This window comes from Suricata suricatta, chromosome 9 (assembly GCF_006229205.1).
Source record: "Suricata suricatta isolate VVHF042 chromosome 9, meerkat_22Aug2017_6uvM2_HiC, whole genome shotgun sequence".
Classification (NCBI taxonomy): domain Eukaryota; kingdom Metazoa; phylum Chordata; class Mammalia; order Carnivora; family Herpestidae; genus Suricata; species Suricata suricatta.
The window spans coordinates 24,469,108-24,478,451 of record NC_043708.1 but is presented as its reverse complement, the minus strand read 5'-3'; the positions used below and the strand labels follow the sequence as shown (position 1 = coordinate 24,478,451).

The following is a 9,344-nucleotide window of genomic DNA, read 5'->3' as shown; positions in this document are numbered from 1 at the left end:
CTTGCAGTTGACAACATTGGGGTGGTGGGGAGAGGGGTGTCTGTGCCCCCAGGAATGGTGAGGAACAACAGGGAACAGGACCTTCAGCTGCAAATCAAGAGAATTTCAGAAGCCTGAGGTTCCCCCCAAAGCAGGCCCTAGGATAAGGACTTGACAGTGGGTTGCTTACTGAGGAAGTGATCCCAGGAAGCATAGGTGAGCAAATGGGGAAGTGACAGCAAAGAAGGAAAGACATAAATAGTTTGTTAATGAGATGGTTACCACTGTGGGCAACTGAGGCTCAGCCCCCCCGGGGACCCTTGTAGAGACTGTAGAGAACATGCCTCAAAAGAATCCCACTGAGGGGCAGGGAAGCTCGGAGGTTTACCTACTCACTCACATTTTCATGAGTCAAGGATATTGCCAGGGCCTTAACCCCCTGACAGAAGGAGGCCATACACAGTCATAGAACTGCTCCCATGTGACCTGTAAAATGAGGGGCTGGGATGCAGGTAGCACTGGGAGCCTGTGCTGGTCCCAGCCATCCTGTCCCATTAGGAACAGGATGTGAATATAAGCCCAGAACCTAATGGGGTTTCAGGTACATAGTAGCCACTCAACAAATACTAGTTGATTAAGTGATGTTTTATTTTCTGGAAATGTCTTTAAAGCTATTCCAGCATCAGCAGAAGGGCCCCGCATGGGGAGCTGGAAATACTGAGCTCAAAGCACATGAAGTTGTGTGACCTTGGGTGCGTCCCTTCCCCTTCCTGATTAGTCTTCACAGTCATAAAACAGAGACTAAGAGCTGCCTTGCCTGCCTGGTCAGATTGCCATGAGAAGCCAACCAGAGAAAGAGCTTGGGAGAACCAGGTTAGGTTAGAACTATTTTTCTTATGCAAAGAGGCTAGACTATGGACTGAGATGTGCCGAAGGAGATTTTGGTCAAGTAAGTTCCCTGAGTTTGTTTCCTCGCTTATAAAAAAAGGCACAGTGATAACCAGGCCACAACACATCTCAGAGTGCTGTTCAGGGGCTCAAAAGGCAAGATAAAGGCTCTGGTGTGCTCTGTTCCCTTCTGTGACTACACGAAAATGACAATAAAGGGATGTGGATTTTTAAGGGGGAAGGAGATCGTAAACCCATGATGACAAAGCAACAGGGGAGGAAAATGGTCTCAACAAAATTTCTGGAATCTGAAAAGTAGATGGCCAGTTAGTAAATGGCTCAGCTAGTAGGGAAAGTTAAGTGGGGAAAGCTAAGAAAGAATGTAGCTTGCCCCAAACAGACACCTCTGGAAGGCAGGGTGGAGATGGACAACAGGAAGACTGGCTGAAAGTCTTCATAAGAAGTTAGAGCTCCAAGTCCCCTGCTCAACCCTGGCAGAAACTCTGGGGGTGTGTCTAGTTATTTGGGCTGTGAACCCCTGGGGTTTAGGTACATACTCAAGTTTGAGAAGCACTGCTTTGGCACCTCCATCAAATGCTATCAAGAATGCTGTTTTATTCCTGACTGTTGACACCGTGGAACCTACCACAGCCTGTCTATGACAGACGAGAACAGGCCAGGCCACTCCTCTCTCTCATCTCCAGGGATGCCCAACTGTCCTATCATTTATTTCCTGTCTCTCCCTGCAGCACAAAGGAATGGAACAAGAGTCCCTTGTGAGCCAGAAAGAACATGAACATGGAGATATCCTTAAAGGGTTTCATCTGGAGTCTATTTGCACCTGCTGGTCTGACTCTGTGGCAGCTACAAGGCCCAAGCTTCAGAACTAATGGTCCCAGAGGGACCATGGCCCTCAAGAGAAGGGAGGGCAGGGATAAAATCTCAGAACCCAGCCCCAAATATCGTGTTTATTTATTCTCTGCCTCCTGCAATAATAGAGTGTTATTTCATTGCTGGCAGATGCAACATAATGAGCCCATTGTGTGCTGATCTGGAGCACACATGTCACCCATTTGTCTTGCAGCCTGACTGGGCGCTCTGCCCTGTTCACAGGAAGCCTTCCTGTTAGCCAAGCACCATGTAAGCCTGATAATTGCCCTTCCCCGGGGGAGGATCCACCAGAACCACCAGAAACACTGTCTTCCCTTCCTCCACACAACTGTGGGATAGCAGGGGCATGCTAGCTACTCCTCACGCCCATGGCCTTCATGGCCCTAACCAGCCCCAAAGCACCACCAAGCCCACTGGGGCCAGCTGCTGCCCATTGTTCTCCTGGGGACTCAACACAAGGGTACATACAGCCCGGTGGGCAGCCCAGTGGGGGAAGGGCACTCTTGGGAGGCAGTAGCACCTAGGGATTAAGAGAGGAGACTCAGCAAGGCCTGGGTTCAAATTCTGCCTCTTGGCACAGGCATGAACTTGGGCACATTGGTTCCCCTCTTCTGGCTGACATTTCCCCCATACAGTGGAGGTGCTAAGGACACCGTTCCTCCAGGGGCGCGTGAGGACGAAATCAGGTCACAATTATAAAGCCCTTCACACAGAGCCACAGGACAAATGAGTGCAGGATAAGTGTGTGTAGTTGGTAGAGGTGGTGGTGGTGGTTGATGAGGAAATAGATTCCCTAAAAGCTCCCTGGAAAGCGACTGGGGGCCAGAAGATGAAAAATAGGCATTAACCGCTGGCTGAATGGAGGCCAGGAAGGCCCTGGTCACAGAGGAAGTTTGCACCCCATGAGGGGCCCCATCACACACTGCGGTACCAGGGCCACTTTATGTGGCTGCTTGCTTTGTATGCTGACACACACAAGCCACGGGGCTGGTGGGAAGACCAAACTGGAAAATCTAAGTGGCAACTCTTTGTCAAATGTGAAAAACACTAAACAAATGAATGCTTTCCTCCTTCCTTCAGTTGCTGAAATCCTTGTCCTATCTACAAGAGTCTCATGCGCCCACGTGGAAGACCACTTCTTTCCTAAAAGCTGTAATTCTACACCAGGAGTCACAATGGGGGACGTGCTACAGTAGAGGCCCCGGATGCTGCTAAAATACCCTACCGAGCATAGGGGAGGCCCCACAACGGGAACTGTGCAGCCCCAAATATCAATAGTGCATAAAGCCAAACATGGTTGCCCCGATTAAAACGAATCGCTCCCTTCTCCATGCTGGTCAAACACCTTGTTTGAGCTTGTGTTGGGGTGCTGGCCTGACCCTGCAAGATATCCTCGTTACGTCTGTGGCCTCCTGGTGCAACAGAAAAGGCACAGGCTCTGCCTCCTGGCTCAGCCCGCACCCTGGCTAAAGCCCAGACACAGTCACTTAGCTTCTCCGAGGCCATTTCCTCATTCAAAAAATGGAAATTAGAACCTATAGCTGCAAGCGTATGAGAAGGATTACCTAGAATTTTGGGTAGAACCCCTGACACATGGTAAGTTCTCAACAAGTTACAGGGATGTGTCTCCCTAGATACAAACCCAGCAGGCAAGTAACATCCTGCATTATGTGCCCACATCACCTGCAGCATCTGAGGCTCTGCCGTGCACATAGTAGGCGCTCAGAAATTGTGGAATGAAAGTGAAGTCTTCCCTAGAAGCTAAGGATTAAGAAATAAACCCAGCTCATCTCATGGACCGGCTTTACCAAACTTTAAATGATTTTGATTAGTCTTCAGGATACACAAACATCTCAGTCTCTTGTTTCTCCCTGTCACCAGGTCTCAGCCCTTCTGGTGAGCAGGGAGACTGAAACTGGCCTTTGATTCTTTCCAGGACCCCCCAGAGTCTTGGCCACTGCCTGGGAGCGACTGCTGCAGCCCAGTCCTTCCTAGCTGACCAACTCCATAACCCGCCATTAGCCAAACACCCGCCATAGCACATGGAGAAGAAAGTCAAAGACAAGGCCGGTTTCCTAACAGGAGGGGTGCAAGTCTGGAGGGGAAGGATTTGTCTGGAAAATGAGAGAGGTCACCCTCCAGTCCTTCACATCGAAAGGAGGCTTCCTGAATCCACACCCAGTACCCACCCAGCTACGGACACACAACGACGCTTGGCCACATCCTGAGGCAAACGTGAAAATACCACCTCTTTCTCCTGCCATTGCAAAGCTTTCAGACGCCCCTGTACGACCCCATTTCCCCGACAGACCTCAGGGAGGCCTGCAGGGGCAGGAAGGAGAACCTGACTGCAAGTGCAATCTCTACCTCTAACTGGCTGTAATTCAAAGTCCTGTTGGCTCACTGAGCCTCAGTTTCCCATCTGTGAAATGAAACCTGGAAAGATCTCTCAGGGGCTTTCTGGCTGTGGCATTCTGTGCTCTGTGACCAGTCAGGGCTTGTCTCCCACAGAGACCTGCCGAATGCCCTGCAGACAAGTCCTGAGCCACTGCGAGTGCAGCCCTTGCTATCCTCCTAGGCCAGGCTCTCCTCTTAATGCAGGAGGGGACCTGCAGAGAACGACAGGGGAGTCATAGCTGCTCCCCCACTGTTTAAAGTCCTTTGCAGTGGACACAATGAGTCCTGTGCCTTCACAGCCCCCCGAGGCCAGGCCAGGCAGCCCACGAAGTACCAGGCGGGGACTCAGATTGCAAAGATATGAGGCAACACAGACACTCTGCTAGCCCACAGGGATCCAGGCCAAGAATAGATAATGCTTATACCAAGCATACATCATAATCACTAAGTTCTAAGAGCTAACTGTCCCAGGTACCACACTGGTCTTAGCTGCTTCCTCCACATCCCTTAGTAAGAGGGAATCGGACACAACTATTAAGTAAAGGAGAACTCCGCTCCTCCTCCCCTTGTCTGTTTTATCCCTAAATCCCCCTTCCCTCCTCCAGACGCCCAGGACTCTCACTGTTTCAGGGTGTCCTTTGACACACAAAGGGCCTCATCTCACCCCCACTCACCTCCACAGACCTTTCTTCACTGTGCAGACGGAGCACGACACCTCTGCCGGACGGTTGCCCTACGCTCTTGGCTACGGGCCAGGTGCTGGGTGGCGAAGGGAAAAGGACATGAGACCTGGAGCTGGTGCTCCAGCTGAACGGACTTGGGCAAATTATAATCCTTAACCTCTTTGCATCTCAGCGTGCTTGTCCGTGAACTGATGTCAGCAAAACTCACTTTGTAAGGGCATCCTGGGGATTAAACGAAACAGCAAGCGAAGTGCCTGACCTATACTAGGTGCTCAGAACAGACACTCTTTTTACAGGGGATTCCCCAGCTTGCCGAGTAATGCAGTTCCAGGCACGAAACACGCAGTTTGAGAAAGAAGTGATTTGAAACCAGAATTTCCCTTGGCAGTTTCCTTGAAGTGAATTGGATTCTCTTTGGATTAAGGAAAAGTTGACTTGCTCTTCTCTAAGAATTCTGCATTTTGACCGGACAGGCGCCAGGTCCATGGAGAGTTCTGCTGTTGTCACGAGAACCCTGAGGTCAGACACGCAGATTTGGGTTTACGGCTTTTCTGAAGCAAATCGCTTCCCTACCCAGACCATATTGTGGTGGTTTGCAGGTCCAGCTACACCTGAGAATCACCTGGGGCGCTTTTCCAGCCCCTTCCCAGAGCCCTTTCACCAGAGTCTCTGCTGGGCAGAGCCTGGATATCAGCACTTCTGAGAGCTCCCTGGATGATTCTAATCTGAGACCACCCAAGGTCCCTCTCTGGCGTGCTGGTGCCAATAACAATGTATGATTCAGAGTAGACACTTAATACACGGTTGATGAGTAACTTAGTGAAGATTCTGGCTCACCTCTTTTTTCTTGCTATGTCCCTGTTCACAATGTATGAGACAAAAGAAAAAAAGAAATAGTTGAATTGGAAACAAGAATTCTGGAACAGTGCTAGCCAATAGAAATGTCTGCAATGCTGGAAATGTCCTATAATCTGTGCTGCTCAGCACAGTAGCCACAAGCCACACATGGCTATTGAGCACTTGAAATGTGGTGGGTATGATGGAGAAACTGAGTTTTTGACTTTATGTAATGTTAATGAAATAGCCACATGTGACTTCTGGCCACCATATTGGGCCATGCAGACATAGAGTGTCTGCCTTTCATAAACACACGTACAGCTGTGTCCCTCTATGCCGCTCTTTTACTAAAAATGCCCTATTTTCAATTAGGGCAGTCCTCTGCACCCACTGCCTGAGGTCTTTGGGGGACAGCTAATGATGTTGCTCTGCTTTTTTCCAGCCAAGGGCTGGGCCCAGAACCCAAGCTCAGTCTACCAGACTCTCCTCTCCAGGAATTTGACTCTAGCTTCAGTGTCTCAAGAAAATGAGTTGGAGCAGATTGATACCAACGTTGATTCCCCAAGACACTGCATATTAGTTTCCAGAACATTAATCCTGAATGTGACAATAACAAGTGAGATACGATGTGACCTAGGTGTCATTACGATCATCATCCCTGTCATCATCCAAGTACATCATCAGTAGCTAGCAGCCCTGACATGCCGGCCCCTAAACGAGGCATGTAAGCTACCTAGCCTCTTTGTGCATAATTTCTTCATTTGTAAAACAGAAATTAACTCATTCCTAATTTCTTCCAGAAGTTCTCTTTGTTAAGACAGCAAAAGAGATATTAGTCAGAAGAGCTTTGAGCCAAAGGAGGAGTGATCCAAGTGTCATTAGAGGTGTAGTTCCCTGGGTATAAGTACGGGGGGCTGTGGGAGTGTTTGATGCAGGACCCAAGATCTGCACCCCAGTTCACAAGCTGTGTGACCCTAGTGCTTTCTGCTAAAATGGGATCGAGTAAGACACAGCCTTTTCTGGTTTCACCATTTTCTAATCTATTTGCATGCCCCTCCCATGCTGCCTCACACCTGTCCCCTCCCCCTTCTACAAATATACCCCAGAAACCTCTCTAGGCTAGACCACGCTGGCCTTGGGCTCAAGTCATTTCTTTCTTCCCCAGAAATCCACTTAACTGGCCAAGTTGCCCTGGGTATGCACTCCCGTAGCTTCATGGACTCAGCCTCTGACAAAGCACTTTATTAGAGTCATATTTAACTATCTTCTCTAGTAACAGACCACAAGCCTTACCAGGGCAAAGACCACGTTCCTCTGGTTCACCACGGTGTCCCCAGTGCCTAGTACAGAGCCAGGCTCACAGAAGATGCTCAATAACCACTTACTGTCGGAATGTTTGAATAAATACCCCAAATCCATTTTATTATTTGTCCTTGCAGGAAATGTCACTTCCCAGAAGTAATTATCTAATGCCGCAGAACAAAGTACCCCAAAACTTACTGCTTTAAAACAATAATGATCGCTTTGTATCTCTCAGTGTCTGCAGGAAAGAAACTCAGACAGGGCACTGCAAGGCTGGCTTGTCTCTGCTCCATGTCTGGAACTTCGGCTAGAAGAATCAGAGGCTGGGAGGCGGGATCATGTCACTTCACCACCCGTCTCAGTGCTTCTGAGCTGAGAACGCTCCTGGAGATGTCAGCCAGAAAGTGTTGTGTCATCCTCCACAGGGCTTGGGCTTCCTCACAGCATGGAGGCTGGTTCCAAGCGTCTCTGTCCTGAGAAAGTAAGAATGAGACAGGAGAAATGTCTCCTTTTTATGACTTAGGCTTAAGAGCTATATAGCCTCACCTCCACCAGTGGCTAAGTCTAGCCAGCAGTCAAGGGGAGAGGAATTAAAATAACATCTTTTGGGCTTTTTTTTAAATGTTTATTCATTTTTGAGAGGGAGAGAGCGTGAGCAGGCGTGTACAGAGAGGGAGGGGGCCAGAGGATCCAAAGTGGTCTCCTCGCTGACAGCAGCGAGCCTGATGCAGGTCTCGAACCCACGAACCCTGAGATCATGACCTAAGCCGAAGTAGGATGCTCAACCAACTGAGCCACCCAGGCACCCCTAGACAACATCTTTTGAAAAGAGAAGTGGTAAAGGAACTGCAAACATTTTTAAACTACCACCACTTAGCTAGCACAAGAGGCAAAGGGCAGAGTGAACATTTAGTGTCTGAAGAAGTAAAGCTTCGGTTCAAATTATTAGCTGTGTGTGTGATTTTGAGGAAGTTACTCTCTGAGACTCAGTTTCCCCATCTATAGAATGAGTAGGTTGCAGCTGGTCCCTGGTGTTTGGAGTCTTCCAGCCTCTGTCAGCTTACGAAAGTCTCCTGTTTATTGGCTTTCCTAAAGTCCTGTGACCCTTCCCATCACTCATCGCCCTTGCTTTCTGACCCTGGAGACAGCAAGAGGTAGCTACTGGAGCTCAGGGGACCTAGGAAATTCAGACACCAGGGACTTTAGGGAACACGGGGAACCACTGACCACCTCCGCATTCCCCAAGGCCTTCTCTGTCCCAGCCCAGGTGTGGAAACTCCAGCTTGTCTTACAGAGGCAGACAAGAAACGTAGCAGACACGGACCTAAACGAGAAATGTAGCAGACAGGGACCTAAGCAATCTGAATCTGTGGGTAGGTAGGCCAGAACCCAGGAATCTGCTTTACCCTGCAAGACAAGGCTGTCATTCATACTAATTCCTGGTGGGAGAGAGAAGTTTTAAAGTGCACATGGCTGTCTATCTCCTTTCAGTGAGTTCTTGAATCCTTCTGCTCCCACTTGGTGCCTTTTCAGAGCTTCTGCTCCGTAGGGGGTAAGAGAGGTGAGCCTTAGGTCTCCGTAGTTTGCCCCCCCCCCCCCGCCGCCCACACACACCAATGGGCAATGGTTTCCCCTTCTTCTGGGCCAGGTGGATCCTACCCGCTCCATGCATGCATGGGTGGCGGTCCCAAGACCCCGGGCGCGCAAACCCCCTGCAGGGGGCCACAGGGGCGCCCACCATAAGGTCCTGGGAGGTCGATGAAGGGCGAACCCTGCGCAGCCGGCTCCCACTGCTGCTGGTCTTGGGGTGGAACAGCGTGGCTTTTAACCCTTTCGCTTCCAGAGGTCGTGACACTAACCCCCCAGAGGGCCTCCGTTAAGGGACCCGCTCGCTAGGAGGACTCTGCGCTCACCCAGTGTGAAAAGCTCGGCTGAGAGGTGGGGGAAACTGAGGCCCACGGAGGGAAGCGAGCTGTACGACATCCCGCAGGAAATGAAACTGATTCCAGTCTGGAACCGGGTCCTCCAGGCCAGCGCTCTCGCTTCTATCCCCTGAGGGCCCCTGCGAGGTGCTTCCTTTAGGAAATTCCCTACCGCGGGCCTCCCGAGCCCGGCAACTCCACGCAGTTTGCGCTCAGTGTGGTACGTTGTGAACTTCCTCGCAGCTCATAGCCGGCTTCACCACGCCCCGAGAGAGAGGTGAGAGCGGAGCGGACGACACCCTGCATCCTGGAGATAACTTGGGGCGCAGGGCGGGCGGCGGAAGGCGGAGGGCCCGCCGGGAACGCGCTGGCCCTTTAAGGGGGGGACGGAGCGCATGCGCGGCGCGGGCCGGAGTGGAGCCGGGTGGGCGGCGGGCGGGTAGGG

The 9,344-nt window shown here is 50.8% G+C and overlaps 1 long non-coding RNA gene across 1 annotated transcript; it reads right to left on the bottom strand.

Moving 5' to 3' along the window:
- Positions 1-7,070: 7,070 nt before the first annotated feature.
- LOC115302489 lies at positions 7,071-9,275 on the bottom strand. The gene is made up of 2 exons (XR_003913494.1): positions 8,891-9,275; positions 7,071-7,450 (listed from the first exon to the last, which is right to left on the bottom strand). It is a non-coding gene; the product is annotated as an uncharacterized LOC115302489 (long non-coding RNA).
- Between the last annotated feature and the right edge of the window lie 69 nt (positions 9,276-9,344).